This window comes from Erpetoichthys calabaricus, chromosome 16 (assembly GCF_900747795.2).
Source record: "Erpetoichthys calabaricus chromosome 16, fErpCal1.3, whole genome shotgun sequence".
NCBI classification, from domain to species: Eukaryota; Metazoa; Chordata; class Cladistia; order Polypteriformes; family Polypteridae; genus Erpetoichthys; species Erpetoichthys calabaricus.
In genome coordinates, this window is record NC_041409.2 from 54,840,633 (window position 1) to 54,861,191 (window position 20,559).

The 20,559-nt window shown below is 40.6% G+C and overlaps 1 protein-coding gene across 1 annotated transcript in view; it reads left to right on the plus strand.

The window, feature by feature from the left end:
• The window catches only part of LOC114667129 (astrocytic phosphoprotein PEA-15), a 118,340-nt gene that overhangs the window by 57,811 nt on the left and 39,970 nt on the right, over window positions 1-20,559 (plus strand). The window contains exon 2 of the mRNA XM_028822282.2: window positions 3,068-3,133. The gene's annotated coding sequence lies outside the window, so the exon portion shown is untranslated. The remainder of the gene's footprint in view (window positions 1-3,067; window positions 3,134-20,559) is intronic.

The window sequence follows — 20,559 nt, forward strand, 5'->3', positions numbered from 1 at the left end:
CACCAAACAACACATCACCTCTTCATTTTAGTTAACTGAAAACACAAACTAGCTTACCTGATGTGCTGCTTACGTGTGACTCTGTTTACATCTGGAATTTGAAACACCATTTGTCATTTACAGTTTTACATTTTGCATCTCTGCATACATCCTCGTCATAAATTTTACATACTGTTTCAGCATGATGAAACATGATGAGCAATGTTAAATGTAACAACACAAATGAAAGAGGTCTTGAGAATTTCATAGTTTTACACATTTTAGGCAATATCTTGTGAAAAATGGCACCTTAATCTAATTGCATTTTTCTGTTGTCAGTTTTGCGTACAAATAAAAACTACTAGAAATTAATTCACACTAATAAAAGCAGTATTGGATATAATCCATATTTTGGATCTTATCATGCTTTCTACGTTGAATATTTAAAAAAATATTACTTATTAATTTTAAATAACAAATCTAAATACTAATTACAATAAAAGACTACAGTATACAGTGTGTTTGGTGTTTGTAAACTGAGCTATTCTTTCTTTAAGGAGTTTCAGAGTGGTTTTGTGATTGTCTAGGCGTTCACAAAACAGACAGCGAGTAAGACAAAACTTTATGAATATTTTATTGAAGTGGCAACCTTAGACTGTTAAGGACCTGTTTTATTGTCTTTTTATACACTTACCACTGGAAGAATTTAAGTTAATTAGTGTTATTTAAGATAAAGCTTGAATGAAGATAGATAGATATCCCAGTGTTAGAACTTCAAGATGCATTGCAGGGCTTTAAAGAGAGAGAAGTGGAATGCAAAACAGAACCTTGGCCTTATTTTATTATCTTTAGAATAGAAGATATGGTCTTGTCACCTCCTGTTTATAGACAAATAGAACTTTATTTGTCCCCAGGCTATTGCCTGCATTTAAAGTGTTGTGCTGCATTGAGAGTGCTTAACAACCCGGTTATTCATAGAAACCCGATTTCTAAAATGCCATGAAAACTTCCATTTCAATTAGAGAAATTGGGTTATTTCACTGCAGATAATCAGATTATGTGGCCATGTAAACCCTTCGCTGGGTTATTGTTAAGGATTTTGTGGTCTACATGCGTCTGTTGCACTTTGTTCACGTTAGCTTTGCATATTGTAGCAGATAAGGCCTTAATCCACCTCTTGGACCCTCAGGTACCACTCCAAACACCAGATGAAAGTACAATAACTATTTATTTTACAGTTATCACGTGCACAAAGCACCATCCACTCCACACTATTCATAAATCAACTGTCTCACAATAATACTCTTTCCTCCTCGCCCAGACACTTCGCCACCCTACCTCCCAGCTCAGCTCAACGTCTGGGCTTTCCCCGGAGTCCTTTATACCCCCTGACCCGGAAGTGGTTCCTGTTCAAACCCCACAAGTCCTTATTCCTTCCGGGTCAGGGTAATCAGTCCTTTTCTTCACCCCGGGAGCACGTCGTTTCTTCCCGTCATGTGACCATGACGTACTCCCGGGTTATAGGGCACATACGAGCCTCCGAGTCCCCCTACAGTGACTCCTGGTGGCCCCCAAGGTATCCAGCAGGGCTGCGTATACAAACTACATAGTCCATGAGGCCCTGCTGGAACCCGGGACACGTCCACGCTGTTGGGAGAGCTCCTCCTGGCAGCCTGGGGGTGAAGGCCGGAATATGTAGCCGGCCATTCATCACAATATGCATCTGCAAGATAAATTTCCAGAGGAAATGCAATATTGCTTCTCCTGGTTTTTCTCACAATTTGTCTCAATATTTCATAAATTGCTAAATTTCTGTTGATCGGCCAATAATGTTCATATCATCTTACTGGATTGTCTGATTCAGATTTTTTTTTTCTTTATTTCTTTAAAAAAAAAAACCTTTACACTAAGGTCCTGCATAACTATACACAGAGTAGCATTACGTTGTATATTAAATTAACTTTGGTATTTTTAGAATAAAACTATAAACCACAGGTGTTACCTATTTATTTTATAACAAATGAAATCTAGTAGTCTTATTGTTCAATGACCAAAAATAAAAAAAGAAATAAAATAAGTTAAATTCCCTTAAATTGCATGCTTATTTTAACTAACAAATATGTATTTATTCATAATACATATAACACTAAAGAAAGTAAAATGCCCCTCATAATTCCAAGCTGTTATATGTAATTTCTTCTGTAATTACTTATATGTCAGGTCAGGTTGGATGAGCATGCAGTGGGTACAGCGCATCGCCGCACTCACCACATGACAAAGCAGCTCTTGGCTGTAGTGCCGTTACTGACGCCCCCTCAACAATACAGGTAATGTGCCATTTGGGAATCTGTGAGCAACCGCTTCTCCGACACAAAGTCAAACCAGCAGTACCCAAGGATTTTCCGAAGAGACAGAGTACCAAGGGAGTCCAGACTTCCTCTAGCCGTTCTCATCCCTACCACCTTCACCATCACTTCCTCTACCTCTTCATATCTTAAATCATTCTTGAGGCAGATTGAAGACTTAAGTGCCAGCTTAAGTGAAAAATTAAAGAAAACGTACTAAGTAATTGCAACACAAACACTGACTTAATCAGTTTTAACGTGAAAAGATGCTGACGAAAGAAGAGAAGAAGCAGGCCTCTAGGGTGAAGAATAGCTGCTCAGGAAGCAGCAAGCGCATCAACCTCTGAGCAAACGAATGATAAACATAAAGAAAAAGACTATGAGAACTATGAATGCTCAAGTCAAGTGTATTTGTGCATGCGCCATTACTGGTGTTTTATATTTGAAATTTAATTCAGACCATTTTGCAGAGATCTGTTTTCACATAGACATTAAAGAATCTTTTCTGTTGATCAGAAACTAAAACAGAAAAAAAAAAGGTGAAAACTACTAAGGGGAAGGAAACATTTTATAGTCGCTTTGCCTATTATTTACCACCAGGTGATTGTTGTCATTTAATCTGAAAATGATGAATAAATAAATATATATACAGTAAATAGATTAATTATTGAATGCCTACCTAAACCTGCTTTAGTGGGATTCATGTCTTTTTGGAACTAATTAAAGTGTGACTTGTTTTTCAGAAAATTGCCTGGTGTCATCAAGTTCTGAATCGGCCTTTTCAAGTGAGAGTGGCACTGAAGAAGAAGGTGAGTGTTTTGCTTTCTTGAATTTCATTGCATGTTTTGGTCAAATGATCTGGCTTTCTCCTTTCCAGTTGACATCCTGCCTTGTTGTATTATTTATAGTTCATGCATTTCTTTTATTGCAGTGGATTCAATTGCTCTGATCTTATTTTACAGCCTTCATTTTTAACAGTGGTATGAGATTGTTAAGATTTATAACCATCTATTTTTTTAACGTTTAGGAATGCCTTTCTAGAGGGGCACTCCTCTACCTTATAGTGAATGTAACTGGCATTATTTCTTTATATGCTTCTTCATAGCAGGACAATTAGCTGCATGTACATGTAATATCCTAGCTGTGTGATTATTTTATTTTTTAATATTTTTTTATGCTTTATATAAGATTTTATATGTTTTTAAACCCACATAACTAATTGGTTGCACACTGTAGTACAATTGATCTGACAATTTATTTCAGGAACACTTTGCCTTAGATTATTTCTGAATTGGTTTTTGAGACAATTGTCCAGTAATGTTGGGAGCTTACAGTGACCTTGCTACCGTTTCTTTCCCCTCCATTCTTTGGAATGCCAGGAATACTGTCAAGGGGTATGGACAAAGAGAGTCGGCTGCAGACATAACTAGAATTAAGAGTGGTTCTCTTGACCACTGAGTTTTACTAAAGATTCATTAAAGTGTTTTTAAAAAAGTAAAGACAAAAGAAGATAAAAGGGACACATGAAACCAACCATCCAAATTTAGTTTTCAAGGTTAGCCTGTCAAATGCCGTGCCTGCCTTTCTGCGAGTGTACATTGAGTTTACAGAAGAATGACAAGGCAATACAGAGCATGTCATGTACAACAAACAAATACCTGCAAATGGATACATAGACTTGTTATCAAGTGCTGGAATAACTAACTAGGTAATAAAAAGCTAGGACAAACTGATTACAATAGTGATGATCTACATCAAGACAGTATTTTTGGTGTTTGCACTCATGCCTTTTGTTGGGCACTCATTTTTTTTCTGTACATTATATTTTCTTAATATAAAACCTGTGTATTTGTATTGTGTAAGCCTCACCCCATAGTGTAATGTCAGATTCTATTTGTATGGTAGTGGTTTTCAAGCTACAGGACTATTTGCAGGGTGCATTTGTGTAGTCCGCTTATAATACAAAAGTGCTTCCTCTCCTTCTGATAGGAATTTATAATCTTTTTCTGTGTAGTTGTAAGGCCAGTGGTTTAACTGTAAAAATATATATCCTTTTTGTGTTTGTCTTATATAAATTATGACAAAACATATACCCATTATATTAAAAGGCAAAACAATGTTGACTTTAGAAGATCACGTGATGATTACTACTTACCATTTTGCTCTTTCAGATCTTGGTTCTGTGCCATGCTGTGTTGACTGGCACTCCACTGTGAGGTGCAAAAAATGGTCACTCTAGCTAGTTATTGGGTCTAATGGCTATCTCCTTTGAGCACAGGAGCCTTCTGTCCACATGGCTGGGGCTTTAGCACTGCCCTCTGGCAACAACAATACTGGCTAATGGGAAGCACATAGGAGAAGGATGTTGTATTGAAACAAAAAACTGCAAAACAAGTGCATGAAGTTAGATGGTGAGACTGTGCTTCACTAACATACTAGATTTCTATGAGGATGTAACAATCAGAGTGGTGTATATGATATTATTTATTATAATTGTCAGAAAACTTTTAATAGCATACTGCATGAGATGCCTGTGATCTAACTAAATGAAGTTCAGAATCAAGGTGCAGTGTGTAGATGGGTACAAAATTAGCTTAAAATTGAGGAAGCAAATGGTTGCTAGGAGGCAGATAAACATTACAGAGAGATCTGGGCATCAAACAGGTAAATTTGTGGCAAATGAAATTCAGTGTAAGTAAAGGTAAAGATCTAAACTGAAAATGTTGGATCTGAAGACAGTGGGGATGGTTGTTGACTGGCGGGTCGAAGGTCAAAAAGATGAAATCATTAACCAAAAACTAGCAAGGGTGGAAGCCAGAAAAAAACAAGTCAATCATGCACTAGTACCAAACACATAATTTAAAATCTCAGTCTTAAATAAGCAATAAAACTGTAGAGCCAAATAGATATCACCAGCCAGAGTATCTGTTAAAATATTCTCAAGGCTCAGCCGTAACTTCAGCTTAAATCTTGTTGCACTGATGACGTCATGGCAACAGTAACTCAGATAGGCGATGTTTTCGTTTGGTATACTTTTCATCTGAATTTTTTTTTCTTAAGCCCAAATGTAGTTTTCAGATGGCTTCTGATCTCAGAGAAATAAAATTAATTGTAATTTTGTTCTGATTGTGTTTCTGAAAAATTGCTAATTTTGGTAATGTTATGTTTTCTATTTAGGGCTGCACGGTGGCGCAGTGGTAACGCTGCTGCCTCGCAGTAAGGAGACCCAGGTTCACTTCCCGGGTCCTCCCTGCGTAGAGTTTGCATGTTCTCCCCGTGTCTGTATGGGTTTCCTCCCACAGTCCAAAGACATGCAGGTTAGGTGCATTGGTGATTCTAAATTGTCCCTAGTGTGTGTGTGTCCTGCAGTGGGTTGGCACCCTGCCCGGGATTGGTTCCTGCCTTGCTCCCTGTGTTGGCTGGGATTGGCTCCAGCCGACCCCCGTGACCCTGTGTTCGGATTCAGCAGGTTGGAAAATGGATGGATGTTTTCTGTTTGCCATGTCACTAATTTGTCTTTCATGTGCACCAACCTTTTGTGGCTCCGTTGTCATGATGCAACTATCTGTCTTTGTGGGTGGCATCACAGACGTTGCGTACCATTAAACACTCACTTCACATACATGATGCTTCTTCATAAGCCAATTCCAAAAGTAAGGTAACATCTACGTTTGTGGAAACATTATAAAAGGGCGTGACCTGCAGTTTTCTGATTTTTCTTACAGTTTCTTAACTTCTGGCTAAGTTTATTTTGACTTTGATATTTGAATTTTGGTATATTCGTCCTCCTTGTTTTGACCTTTGCATGTAACTTTAGTAAATGTTCATCTCCTGGTCTGTTTTCTGTACCCTAGTGGTCTGCCATTCATTCATAAGAGAACAATTGGCACTTGCTAAAATACCAGGATGGCATTGTGGTAAATCTACAATATAATCCGCCTTAATAAAAGGATACAGTATGTGTCAGTGCGTCTGTCTGGCTTCTAGATCTCTGTCTTTCGAACAGATGGCACATCACAAACATTAACACTACTTTTACGAATCTCAAACTTAGACTTTTAGCACAGCTAGTGATAAAGTAAAATAATAACTCCATCCATCCATTTTCTAACCCACTGAATCCGAACACAGGGTCACGGGGGTCTGCTGGAGCCAATCCCAGCCAACACAGGGCACAAGGCAGGAAGCAATCCCGGGCAGGGTGCCAACCCACCACAGATAATAACTCTCAGTAGAAAAGAAAATTGCAAAATGAAAGTGAAACAGAATTCTGCATAGTTCATAATGGAAATAAAAATTCCAAAGGAAAGCGTATTGAACCCTTGAAAAATGGATAAAGTTGCTGGCTTTTATAATGGGAATGTGGAAACTGAAAGCGCCCCATATGAGAAGGACCACAGGGTTTCCGAGGAGTGTTCAGTGTCCACATCCAGACGTTGTGTTAAGTTTTGGTCTTCATAATACAAAAAAAAAATGACATTGTAGCACTAGAGAAGGTCCAGAGGAAACTCAAGGAGTTTTTCAGTTTAAGTAAATGGAGATAGAGATGTGATATTATTGGAGTGTGTGAAATTATGCAGGCAATATGTGTGGTGGATCTTGAGTGGCAAAGATGTAAACTTGTTGAGGTAAATTTCATGTAAATTTTAGGCAGTTCTTCATGTGGAGAACTATAGAAAAGTGTGGTAGATATTAGTGCTTTGTAGATCCTTAAAAAAAGATCTGATTTTATTGTAGAGAAATTAGATGAATAGGATTGTCCAACTTAGTAGGGCTTAATGCACCTTTTCATCAAAGTTGTTCTGTTGTTGCATTTAAGTATTTTAGATTTATTTGCATGAAGATGTAATTTGGCTCCTAAAAATGAAGCCACAGTGGATTAGATTTGCATCATCAAGATTTTCCAAATTAAACTCACGTAGAGGTGCATAAAATTCATTCTGAGATGTAAAACAAGCTGTTAAGACCTTCAGAAGATGAGGCTTGTACTGATTGTCATAGCCACATTTATAATCATCATTCAGCTATTTGTAGCTTAACTACTTCTGGATTGCTTAGCTGTTTAACACTTTGAAGATTAAATTAGCCTTCTAGAAACTGCTGAAAGCAGATCTTAGTGTACCAGAGTGCAGGTCTATAGTTGAAGCTGTAAGGACACAAGGCTTCTATGTTGAAAAGGAAAGCTCACATGGAAGACACAAATAGTTAAACCACAATATCTAATCCTGCGCTTACATCCCCAGCTACTGTGTATTTGTCTCAGCATGCTTTTAGTCATGTCATTGGCTCTAGCTGTTCACCAATCAGAAGGCCTAGTGCTCCCTATCATTGTGCTGCTATTCATTAATCAGTGTGCTGGCTACTTCCCAGCACCGTTTTACAGCAAGGATGTGCACAGCAGGCTTTGCTGAGCCGGCCTGTGTGTCCTTTTTTTGGGGGCTGGGATATTTCCTGGATGACATTCCCGGTTTCATTTAAGCACTGCTTTAAGCCACATTTCAGATAAGCGCAATAAACCTACTGCCAACAGTTATGGAATTGCTTTGAGACCTAGGTGTGATAATATACAAAGGAAATTGTAGATCCCACGTGTGTGTGGTACGGATAACCTTTTGAAAATTGTTTTTGGCTAAGCTGTTTTAACTGTGCTTCTTATAGATACTGTTGAGTGAGTTTAAAGTGACTCCTAATTAATTTCATGGTTTTATACTCACACTTTTTGGTGGTTAGACCTGTCTCTGCCATGTGTTCCCATGAAATGCCCTAACACGCTGATAGAGACAGCAGAACTACTTCTTCTCTGCTGGATTTTATACTGACATTTACTATTATTTAGTCACAGAGCATTTTTCTTTTTATACAATTGTATGGAAATATGGTAATGTTTTTTTTTCCCTGTTTGTGAATGATGTGTAATGACAGACTCTGGCATCTTGTCAGTGGGGGAGGTATATTTTAGTAATGAAAATATGTTCTTTTAATAATTGAAATTAAGTAGAGTAATTTAGTAACATATTATTATAGCTACATAGGATAATAAAGAGTTGATTTAAGCATCAGGACATATCGTGTTAAAGAGAATGTTTGTTAAACAAACTGATTTTTTCAACCATAACATTTATTCAAATTTCCAGAAGTTTTCTCTCTCATTTTATTCAGTAAATACCAAGAAAATTAAACATGTTCTTGTAAATATGGGAGGAAAGTGTACGGTAGGCAGAATTGGAAAAGAATATAAGTAATTATGGCAAGATATGTTTTCTAACAGAATTTCAAATAACATTTGTTTTTCTACAAACTTTGCCCCCTGCTCGCTTCACTTGCCAACCTCCCGGCCTGCACTACATGGCAGCTGCTTTGCGTCTCTGCTGCTCACGTATGTGGATTTCACTTTAACCAAAATTAAAATTAAAAATTTAGAGAATTAAAAATCTTTTAATTCTCGCAGACATGCCTCTTCATTAGGAAGAAACACTACTTTTCTCTGATGGCAACACAAATTAGACGATCTACAAGTCTGCGACTTAAACTTTAAAGCCAAACAATATCTCCATACTTCTGTCATATCACCATGTCCATATATTTGATCTCTTTTCACTGTTCCGTTATTTCACCGAGTAATAATTTCCATTTGTTAGCGCTAATGCGATCTTTACTATCAGTTTTTTGAGACTTTCGAATGTTAGTACTTTCATAATCTCTAACCTGCTCTGCATGTGTATCGCACCAATGTTTTTGAACTATTTATGACGTTCTACTTTGTCTTCTACTCTTTGGCTTTTATTTCCGACTCCATTTGGTGCTGATAGCGCAGGAACTGTGTCTGACAATAGCATTCACATGAATGAGAAGTGATTGGACTTTGGGCCTGGATGTAAATGTTTGAGAGGAGGGCGGGACTTGGCAAAATCTCTTGGCAAAAAGTCTTGTCTCACAGGACATGAAATTGTCTCTTGCAGGAGTTGAAATTATCTCTGAGAAAGTCGCGTCCCAGGATTTACTTTTATAATAGAGAGATACTGTTGTGAAAACTGGACCTGGTCATTCAAGTCTAGAATCCTTCATATGATATTATTTAGGATTTAGAGTGGATAAGACAATACATCTTATAACTGGGTGGACTGAGCACAGATGATTTGAGATGGAATAAGTTACTAGTATGGTGTGTTTAGCATTACTTCAGAGAGGTCTCAAGCTTTAAATTGAACTTTCCTTCAGTACTCATGAGGCAATATGAAATGAGATGTTTAGGAATTTGTTTTATGTTACAGTTTCTAATGCACTCCAGATTTGGATAATTCTCATATTTAGACACATGTCAAGTTCAAAAATATTATAAGCTGGAGCGAATCATCATTTTCATGTTTACTTTTCACAGTTCAAGACACTTGCGAAGAAAGGTTAGCTATGTAAGGCTGTGTTTAAAAATAAGCGTTTATTTCATTACTGGCTTTCAGATCATCACAGCTCATACTGTCATGTGTATTATGTTTCTTTTTTTCCATCTGTTTATAGTGAATGCTTCAATTTGCACTTAAATACTGTGACACTGTCCAGCAGAGTCTAAGAATGTGGTTTCCCTAAATTTATAATTCACAGCTCAATAAACCCTTAGATACATTACAAGCTGTACACAAAACATGCATTTGAACAGACAGTTTAGGAGAAGAATGGGCTTCCCGGCCAGATCAGAGGCTGTTCCATTACCCAGATGGGAGGCCCGCGTGACAACTCAAACAGATTTGCCGGTGGGGCAAAGAAATGAATTTGTACATGGACGACATGTTGTAGTAAATGGACAAGCAGAAGCTGAGACTAGTGAGTTGGTCCATAGCCCGTATGCCAAGTGGCAGTGGTCCTCATACAGCAATCCAGCTTGGACAACCTCAGGGGTACCTTGGAGGTGGAGTTTAGAAACACAGCCCTGTGTGATAGAAAGTGCTGTTGGCGCTTTCCAAAAGATACAACATGACACTGGAAGTATTCCCATGGTAAATTGCAGCATTATAACCTTGGGCTTTTCAGTTTGGGGGCTAAATGCAATACTGTATGTCTGATAATAGTAAGTGCAGGGTCCCAGTGAGGTTTCCACAAGCCAGGGCCGAGATTCAGCAAGATTCTTAAAGAATTCTCTATGGTTTATTGGCTAAGTGAACTTTGTAAAGAAAAAGATGGAAGCCGTCAATGGGGGATTAGTTGCATCAGTTGTTATCACAATTAGGTTTAGGTTTAGGTTTAGGTTTAGGTTTATTTGTCATATATAGGTTAACACAGGGTCAACATACAATGAAATGTGTATGACGAGAAAAACAAGTCACTCAGTCTAGATCCAATAAAGCTTAAAAAAAAGATTACAAGTTAAAAATAGACAAGTCATATAAAATAAAATGTGTATGTTTTAAAAGAAGTTATAGAGCAATATGAGTTGAATGAGCAGCAAGTACAAATGACAGTTATTGCACAGATAATGTTTTATATAATGTTTTACGATCGGTGCCAGAGCTTGGTCCGCATTGCCGGCAGTAAGTCGAACCCGTTTCCAGTGAGAGTTGGACTCCGCCAGGGCTGCCCTTTGTCACCGATTCTGTTCATAACTTTTATGGACAGAATTTCTAGGCGCAGCCAGAGCGTTGAGGGGGTCCGGTTTGGTGGGCTCAGGATTGGGTCACTGCTTTTTGCAGATGATGTTGGCCTGTTTGCTTCATCAGGCCGTGATCTTCAGCTCTCTCTGGATCGGTTCGCAGCTGAGTGTGAAGCAGCTGGGATGAGAATCAGCACCTCCAAATCCGAGACCATGGTCCTCAGCCGGAAAAGGGTGGAGTGCCCTCTCAGGGTTGGTAGCGAGATCCTGCCTCAAGTGGAGGAGTTCAAGTATCTCGGGATCTTGTTCACGAGTGAGGGAAGAATGGAGCGTGAGATCGACAGGCGGATCGGTGCGGCATCCGCAGTAATGCGGACGCTGCATCGGTCTGTCGTGGTGAAAAAGGAGCTGAGCCGCAAGGCGAAGCTCTCAATTTACCAGTCGATCTATGTTCCTACCCTCACCTATGGTCATGAACTATGGGTAGTGACCGAAAGAACGAGATCGCGAATACAAGCGGCTGAAATGAGTTTCCTCCGCAGGGTGTCTGGGCTTTCCCTTAAAGATAGGGTGAGAAGCTCAGTCATCCGGGAGAGGCTCAGAGTAGAGCCGCTGCTCCTCCGCATCGAGAGGAGTCAGATGAGGTGGCTTGGGCATCTGATCAGGATGCCTCCTGGACGCCTCCCTGGTGAGGTGTTCCGGGCACGTCCAACCGGGAGGAGGCCCCAGGGAAGACCCAGGACACGTTGGAGGGACTATGTCTCTCGACTGGCCTGGGAACGCCTTGGGATTCTCCCGGAAGAGCTAGAAGAAGTGGCCGGGGAGAGGGAAGTCTGGGCATCTCTGCTCAAGCTGCTGCCCCCGCGACCCGACCTCGGATAAGCGGGAGACAATGGATGGATGGATGGATGTTTTATAAGTGCAGATGCATATTCCATAAAGTGCAGATGCATGTTCCAGTCAGTATTCAGAGTGTGTGCAGGTAGTTTGTGTGTGAGTAGTGCAATGTAGATGTAATGTAAGTGTGTGTAAGTGTTCAGGTGTTGCTGTTGAGGAGTCGAATGGCCTGGTGGTAAAAGCTGTTCTTAAGTCTTGTAGTCCGAGCAGCCAGACTCCTGTATCGTCTGCCGGACGGTAACAAGGAGAACAGCTGGCGTGCTGGATGGCTGTGGTCCTTTATGATGCTGCTTGTCTTACGCAAGCACCGATGGAGGTAAATGTCTTCAATGGCAGGAAGACTCTTGCCCGTGATGTGCTCTGCTGCCTTCACCACTCTCTGTAGTGATTTCCGGCTGCTGGCAGAGCAGCTCCCATACCAGACGGTAATGCAGCCCGTTAGCAGACTCTCGACCACACTCCTGTAAAAGTTTGAGGTGATGTTGGCATTCATGCCAAACTTCCTCAGCCTCCTCAGGAAGTAGAGCCGCTGGCGAGCTTTCTTGACCACAGTGTCTATGTGAAGGGTCCACGAGAGATCCTTGGTGATGTTTACTCCGAGGAACTTGAAGCTGTTGACCCTTTCAACTTCTATGCCACTGATGTAGATGGCCTGGTGTTCTCTGCCTTGTTGTTTTCGATAGTCCACAATCATCTCCTTGGTTTTGCTGACGTTAAGAGACAAGTTGTTATCTAGGCACCAATTACTCAATGCCAGCACCTCCCCTCTGTAGGCCGTCTCATCATTGTCAGTGATAAGGCCTATGATGGTTGTGTCGTCTGCAAACTTGATGATGGTGTTTGTGCCGTGTTTTGCAACACAGTCATGGGTGAACAAGGAATACAAGAGGGGGCTAAGCACACAGCCCTGCGGTGCTCCTGTGTTTAAAATGAGTGATGAGGATGTGTGTTTGCCGACTCTCACCACCTGGGACCTGTTTGTGAGGAAAGAGAAAATCCATCTGCAGATGGTCGTCCCCAACCCAAGGTCGTCAAGCTTCAAGACGAGTTTTGAGGGGATGATGGTGTTGAATGCCGAGCTGTAATCTATGAACAGCATTCTTACATATGTATTTCCTCTTTCCAGGTGGGTGAGGGCAATGTTTATTGTTAGCGCAACGGCATCCTCTGTCGATCTGTTTGCTCTGTAAGCAAATTGGAGAGGATCCAGCGTGTCAGGGAGGGAGGAGCAGATGTAACCTTTGACTAGTTGCTCGAAGCACTTCATAATGACCGATGTCAGTGCAACCGGGCGATAGTCATTCAGACAGGAGACCACCGGTTTCTTTGGGACAGGAATGATGGTGGATGCCTTGAAGGAAGTAGGGACCACTGACTGCCTCAGGGAGAGATTGAAAATTTTGGTGAACACACCTGCTAGCTGGTCAGCACACGCCCTGAGGGCACGGCCTGGGATGCCATCTGGTCCCGGAGCTTTGCGAGGATTGACCTTTTTGAAGGACCTTCTCACATCAGACGTTTCAAGGATCAGAGTGACAGACTCACTGCCCCCTTGAGGATATAGCACCTGTTCTTTGTTGGCTGCATCAAAACGAGCATAGAAAGTGTTGAGCTCGTCTGCAAGACATGCAGTGGGCTGAACACTGAATGTGTTTTCCTTTTTATAGTCAGTGATGCAGCACAGTCCATTCCACAGGCGCTTGGTGTCAGAGCTGTGGCAGCTTGACTCCACTTTGTCCCTGTAGTCCCGTTTGGCCTTCTTGATGGACCTCTGGAGGTCGTATCTGGCTGCTTTGTATGCATCAGAGTCCCCTGAGCCAAAGGCAGAGGTCCGCGCCTTGAGCTTAGCCCGGATCTCCCTATTTACCCAGGGTTTCTGGTTAGGATATATGCAAACGGTGGTTTTAGTGACAACATCGTCAATGCACTTGCTGATATATCCTGTGACAGAGTCTGTGAATTCATTGATGTTGCCATCAGCTGCATCCTCAAACATCTCCCAATCAGTTGTTTCAAAGCAGTCCTGTAAGACCCCCTCAGCTTCACTGTCCCATTTGTAGATGTTCCTGTAAACCGGTTTTTCCTGTTTAAGTCTTTGTTTATATGCAGGCAGCAGCAATATAGAGCAATGGTCTGATTTTCCAAAAGCTGGTCGAGGGAGAGATTTGTAGGAGTCCTTGAATAAGGTGTAACAATGATCCAGTGTTTGATCACCTCTTGTGGGGGGAGAGATGTGCTGATAGTATCTAGGGAGAACTTTCTTCATGTTTGCTCTGTTAAAGTCTCCCAACACAATAAATGCTGCTTCTGAGTTAGCGTTCTCTAGTCCACTGATAACATCATACAGTTCATCCATAGCTGAAGCTTTATCAGCTTGTGGGGGGATGTAAACAACTGAAAGGAGAACTGAACTGAACTCCCTCGGGAGGTAAAAGGGTCTAACTTTAATGGTCAGCAGCTCAAGAACCGGTGAGCAGTGTGTTTTTAAGACACACACATCCGTAGCCCACGAAGAGTTAACCATAAAGCACACACCCCCTCCCCTTGACTTGCCTGAGTCCTTCGTTCTGTCTCCCCGATAAACTGTGAACTCGTCTGGTGTGACTGCGCAGTCAGGTACGCTGGGCTCCAACCACGTCTCTGTGAACGCCAAAACGCAGCAGTTCGTAATGTCTTTCTGGTGCTTTATCCGTGCGCGCAGCTCATCTAATTTGTTGTCCAGAGACTGAACATTAGCGAGCAGGATGCTAGGCAGAGGAGGCTTGTTGTTCCTCTGTCGGGTTCGGCACAGAACTCCGGCGCGTTTCCCCCTCTTTGTTTTCCTTCGGCGTCGCGCGAGTAAGCAAAAGGCTCCAGGCAGTACAGTGTCCGCGATATCAAAAACTGTTGTAAAATCCAAACTGGCTGATGAACGTAATTCCAATAGTGTTTGCCGGTCATACTGAAAGTGTGATAAAGTAGAACGCACAAAAAGAGTGAGTAGTAAGAAAATAAATAATAACTTTTTGCTGAGATGACTCGGAGCTCTCGTCGGTGCAGCCATCTTACGGCGCAGCCCAACTCCTATGTAAATAAATGCGAGATACATGTCACTGCATTGCATGTGCAGTGCAACAGCAGTTTTGAGAGAGAAAGAGATCAGAATATTGCATGGAGAAGTCAGAATTCACGCAGGTGTAATAGCGAGGAAGACAATTACTGTATATACTCACGGATAAGTTCTCCCACAGATAAGTCAGGACTTGATTTTACCGTATAATTTCTGGTATTTTATAATGTTGGTCGTATAAGTCGAGTGCGGAAAACTGACGCTATTGGTCCAAGAGATTATGATATGCTAACGCCCACCCGAGAGAGTAACCACGGAGCTCACTGCCTTTATTTTTCTATGTATTGTGCCTATGTGACCACACAGTAATACCCGAACTATTCTGAAGTGACGTTTGCACAGTTTTGTGTTTTTTGTATCTCACACCCTCATACACCTCTATCGTAAGAGCATCCCTTATCTACGATGGAGTGTTCGATTAGAAGAAAATATGAAGTTAGTTTTAATTAAACATTGTTGAAATAGCGAACGAAATTGGTCCCTGCACTGCTGCAACAAAATTTGATGCTTCTGAATAACTGAAGCAAGATTGGAGGAAGCAAGAACATGTAAAAAAAAAATTAAGTGTCGCATTTTTGAATGGACATATAAGTCGCGGTCTGATTTTATGATTGATTTTTCGGTTTTCAAGCCTGACTTATACGTGAGTATATACGGTAAATAAGCAAAACTCAGAAAGTGTGTCTAGAATCGGACTGGAAGAACCAAGCAGTACTCGTTTACGTAAGCTGTAAACCATAAAGGGTCCATGTAGAGATGGGAAAATGATACCGAAACGTTGAAGCTTGTGTCAATCTGAAGCATAGTGAGTCGAATCACTGTGTCGGAGCTTGTGTCAAAACACTGCTGTCACGTGCAAACGTCATCAGTGCTTTGCAGCGAGCTTTATTGGTTTGACAGCATTTTGTCGGTTTGACAGCTTTTCTGCTGAATGAACAGGTAGCCTATATAAAACGCATCATTCTCATTCAACATAATGTTGGGTTGTGAGAGATTTGGAGAGCTTTGGTGACAGATGGCGACTAACAGTGGAAAACAGTGTTCAAAAGTTAAATAGTATAAATGGACAAGGACCTTGGCAGAACACAGACTTTTCTGACCTTTTTACTGGTGACATGAGTCTGAAACAGTGAGTGCTGCTTCATTTGCGCTCTTGAGAGCTCGCCTTGACCTCAGTTAACCACCAGATGTCGCTGTTGATACTGGGGCTGAGGCTTCAAAGCTTCAAACCTTTTTCGGCACAAATAGAAAGAAAGCCTCAAAGCTTCATAAGGCTTCATTTTCCCATCACTAGGTCCATGTAACCAGAGCTAAGAAGAACATACCTCAGAAGTAGAGGGCAGAAATAACTGTCATGACCAGAGAATTCAAAACTAACAATGTCAAATGATGCAGAAGGGTTTTTTTTTGCTTTTATTTTTTTTATGAATCAAATATTAGATTACCAGGAACATGCTTTTTAAACATTGTGCTAGTGACAACAAGATGCACAATCTTTGGAAACCCACATCCCAGCAGTGGGGTGTCATGTCCTAACAACCAATCCCAAGCAAGACGGCGTCCATAAGAAAAACAAGACGGTGCTAACAGAAACATAAATAATTTTTAACAATGTTAAAAATGCAAGGAAACAAACAATGAGTATAAGCACTACTAAAGTCCGTGGCCTCAGGAACCATGAAAGCCATACTTAAATAATTTTAGAGGCCAAAGAACAGTGGGAAAATAATCACATTATAAGTTAGGTCAGAAAGGTATATACTTTGGAGGTACCTGAATATTTTACACTCTGTCTCTAACAAAGAGAAAGAGCTTTGCAGCATTAAAACCGGGCATTATCATTTATCAAAATTTAGTTTGTAAAATGCAGTATTTGTACTTTCTCATATACGAAGTATAGGGAAAGTAGTGTAATTGCCCAAAAATTCGATATTGGGATTTTGATGCATCTCAGCGTTTTAGACCTCCCTGTCTTTCTTGTTTATGAAGTATAGGTGAAGTATTGGAATCCTCCAAAAATTCCATTTCGAGATTTTAATGAATCTCGACATTTTAGACCCCCATGAGTCCTAAAATACCATTTTTGGAATTATGTCTGCTTGTCTGTGTGTGTATGTAAACACGATAACTTGAGTACGCTTTCAGCTTAAGTCAACTCTAGGTAGCTTTTATTCATGCAGCTGCAGAGTCCAATTTATTCAACTTTACTTTTATAATTGTTCAATATATTATTAATTTGATTTGATTTGTTGTTGATGGTTCTTCAATGTACATAATATAAAAATATAACCATTGTCTTATGCTTTACTCCTCAAATATCCATCCCTGTATCTGAGTATATGAGAAAGTCTTGGGGAGACCACTCATGATTTTTCATTTAGTAGTGCAAGATGTTCACAGTTTTAAAACTATGAGCAAGGCATGGTGACCGTTCAAGTATATGTAAAATGTGTATAATGCATGCAGGAGGTACAATGCCTGCCTGACATACTCCATCTGTTCAACCAGTTTTTACACCCTGTGCAGGCAAAAACGCCTACTTATACCATCAGTGTGCGCACAGTTCAGAGCCAGTAGAAATGAGCACATTTTTATGTTTAGAATCAGAAGGATGAGTTTCCACTTCTGATCCAGTAAACTGATATAGTAATCTGGGCTGGTTGCATATCTGAATAATGAAAGGTTCCTGTTAATTGTGTTCATTGTCAAATCTTGGCTTTTATATAGTAGGAGCACCATGAAGAAACGCTTGCCAGAGCAAACCATTTTGGCAGAGTGAATTAACACCTGATTGCTTGACAGCTTTGATCGTGGTTTAGAGTGACGGTACAAGAAATCAGTTGTGTTTCAGTTCACCAGAACCTCATAAAGCTTACTATGTTTTCCCCAGGGGAGATGGCTTCATAGCATAACATTCTTAAAACCATTTAATCCAATTCAGGGTTATAGGGGAATAGAGCTTATGCTAGCAGTGTTGGGCATACAGTAGGAACCAACCCTAAAGAAAGTGCACCAGTCAGTCACAGGACCCACTGCAAGCACGCATCCAATTTGAAATTGCTATAAATCTTTGGGGATGTGGGAAGAAAACCAACAGGGATAAGAGGGAGAATGTGCAGACAACACAAAAACAGCAACCAGGCGCAAGACTTGAAACCAAGATGCTGGATCCATGAGGCAAGAAAGGGGACCACTGTGGAAAATAACTATGCAAAAAAGCTGACTTTTATTTGATTAAAACATATCTACAACCAATAGATTGTATGTTGCAACTGTGAAATGAGTCCATAACCAATAAAACACGAGCTAATGCATCAACCAGAGAGTGGAGCTTTCAGAAGTATTCGTTGGATTAATGTTCAGCGATTCTAGTTTAAATTTAATGTATGTGGACAGTTTTCTGACATATACATTTATTTTTTAACACTTTTTTTGGTAATTTCTCATAAACACGAACAGGTAAATGTTCAATTCATAGTAAAACAAATTCTTTTAAGAGTTGTAGTGATATGAGCTTTTACCTTGACTAGAATGTGATCCTTTCAGATTTGTTCCCCGTTGAGATGTACGTGATTTTGAAAGCTCCACTTTCACAATGGCCTTTTCATTTCATTAAGTTGACTTTTTTTTAATAAAGGCAAGAATCATTTAAACCATGTATTACTTATTGGATGTGAAATGTGAAAAGTGTGTCCCTACTGCATTCAAATTGAGTACTACTGTCTTGAAATTCACATTGATAAAAAGAAGCTACTGATACACTAGGGAATGAAAAGGCCATTAGTAAAAAAAAAAACAATTAAAAAGATAGAAATAGATCATTGCTTTAAAAGTGCACATTTATATTATTACTAGTCATTACCCCGTGTGACAGATTGAGGTCTCCGTGACCCCTTGAACCCTCAGACTAGACGTCAGACACCAGGTAAAAGTCCAAATAATGATTTATTATATAATAATAATTGTGCACAAAGCACCCTCCTCTCCACAATACTCAATAATAATAATAATAATAATAATAAACACAATAATCCTCCACACTCCCAGACACTTTGCCACCCTTCCTCCCAGCTCAGCTCAAATGTCTGGGCTTACCCAGAGTCCTTTTATAGCCCCTGACCTGGAAGTGGCTCCTGGCCAAACCCCCAAGTCCTTATCCCTTCTGGGTCAGGGTAAACAGTCCTTTTCATCCCGGGAGCACGCTGCTTCCTCCAGTCATGTGACTGTGACGCACTCCCGGGTTATAGGGCATGCAAGAGCCCACTAGCCCCCCTACAGCGACTCCTGGCGGCCCCCAAGGTATCCAGCAGGGCTGTGTCACAACACTACAAAGTCCATGAGGCCCTGCTGGAACTTGGGGCACGAATATGCTGTCCGGAGGACTCCTCCTAGCGGCCTGGGGGTGGCGACCGGAGTCCATAGCCGGTCGTCCATCACACCCGTTATAATAATGGGCGCTAGAACAGTAGTGCATAAACATTAGTAGGAACAGTCTATATTAAATGGCAATGGACTTTGACCTCATTCTTTTTGTTGGTCGTATTTTTCTTTCTTTCAGCCTTTCTTTTGTTGATGTTTACTTGCTGAGCTGACCGTTCTTCGTGGGCTGCCGCCGTGTATTGTGTGAAAGTAATACTGTCTTGTACAGCTCTATTCAATAAGGGCGCGTAGATAATTTAGTTCAAATGGCTCTGGAATATGTGAAGAGCAACAGGTGCAGATCTTTATTTACGCGCGCCTTTATTCGCTGCGCTCAATTGAGGTCGTCTTTTTGAGGCTCGCCTTTTTGTGCGCGCCCTTATTGAAGGATACCGTTTTGTACGTCCACTGGCTTGTACGTCCGTAATATACGTCCGTAATATACCTTTAATTTTCTCTGGCGGTAATACAGGCGTGCGCGTCGGTAATATGCCTTTAATCTCCTCTGACAGTAATACTGGCTTGTATGTGGCTGTAATATGCGTCACTGTATTGTGTACCTTTAATTTCCTCTCGCAGTAATACTGGTTTGTATTTCCATAAAACGCCTCTAACTTTCTCTGACAGTAATATCGCGCATAGCACTGTGCCCCTATATATAGATAACTAGGGGGCTCTGGCCCCTGATCACTTCACTCACCAACCCATGTGCGGGCCCTATGCGCTAGTCATTTCTCAGATCTGCTGTTTGCAATGAATCGTGCTGTGCTTTTGGATAAACACGAATATCAACTCTGTCTTTGATATCTCCATCTTTCGAAACTATCGAAACTATTGCTGACAATTCATCACATGTTGGTTTATTATATATGCAAGCGTAATCTTTCGGAGTCATATAGAAATCCAAGAAAACTTCTTTTGTTCGTGTTTTTCAGATAACGTTCGTGTAAAGTGCAATGCTTTTGGATGTACAGATTTGTATTTATTATTGGCTGTAGAATTTGTAATACGTCCGATCATTTTAACTCTTTCGATTCTATGTTGCATCGCTTCTTTGGGATTGTAAATATAAACCTGACCGAATTGTGGTTTCTTTGAAATTAAACTTGTAGTAGCTTTAAATTGTTGCGGGCCCATAGATTTTCATAGCATATGGTCCATTATTGTGTAAATCTACGTTCAGAGCATTGAATGATGCAAACGCGAACAGATTATTGTAGATTCTGATA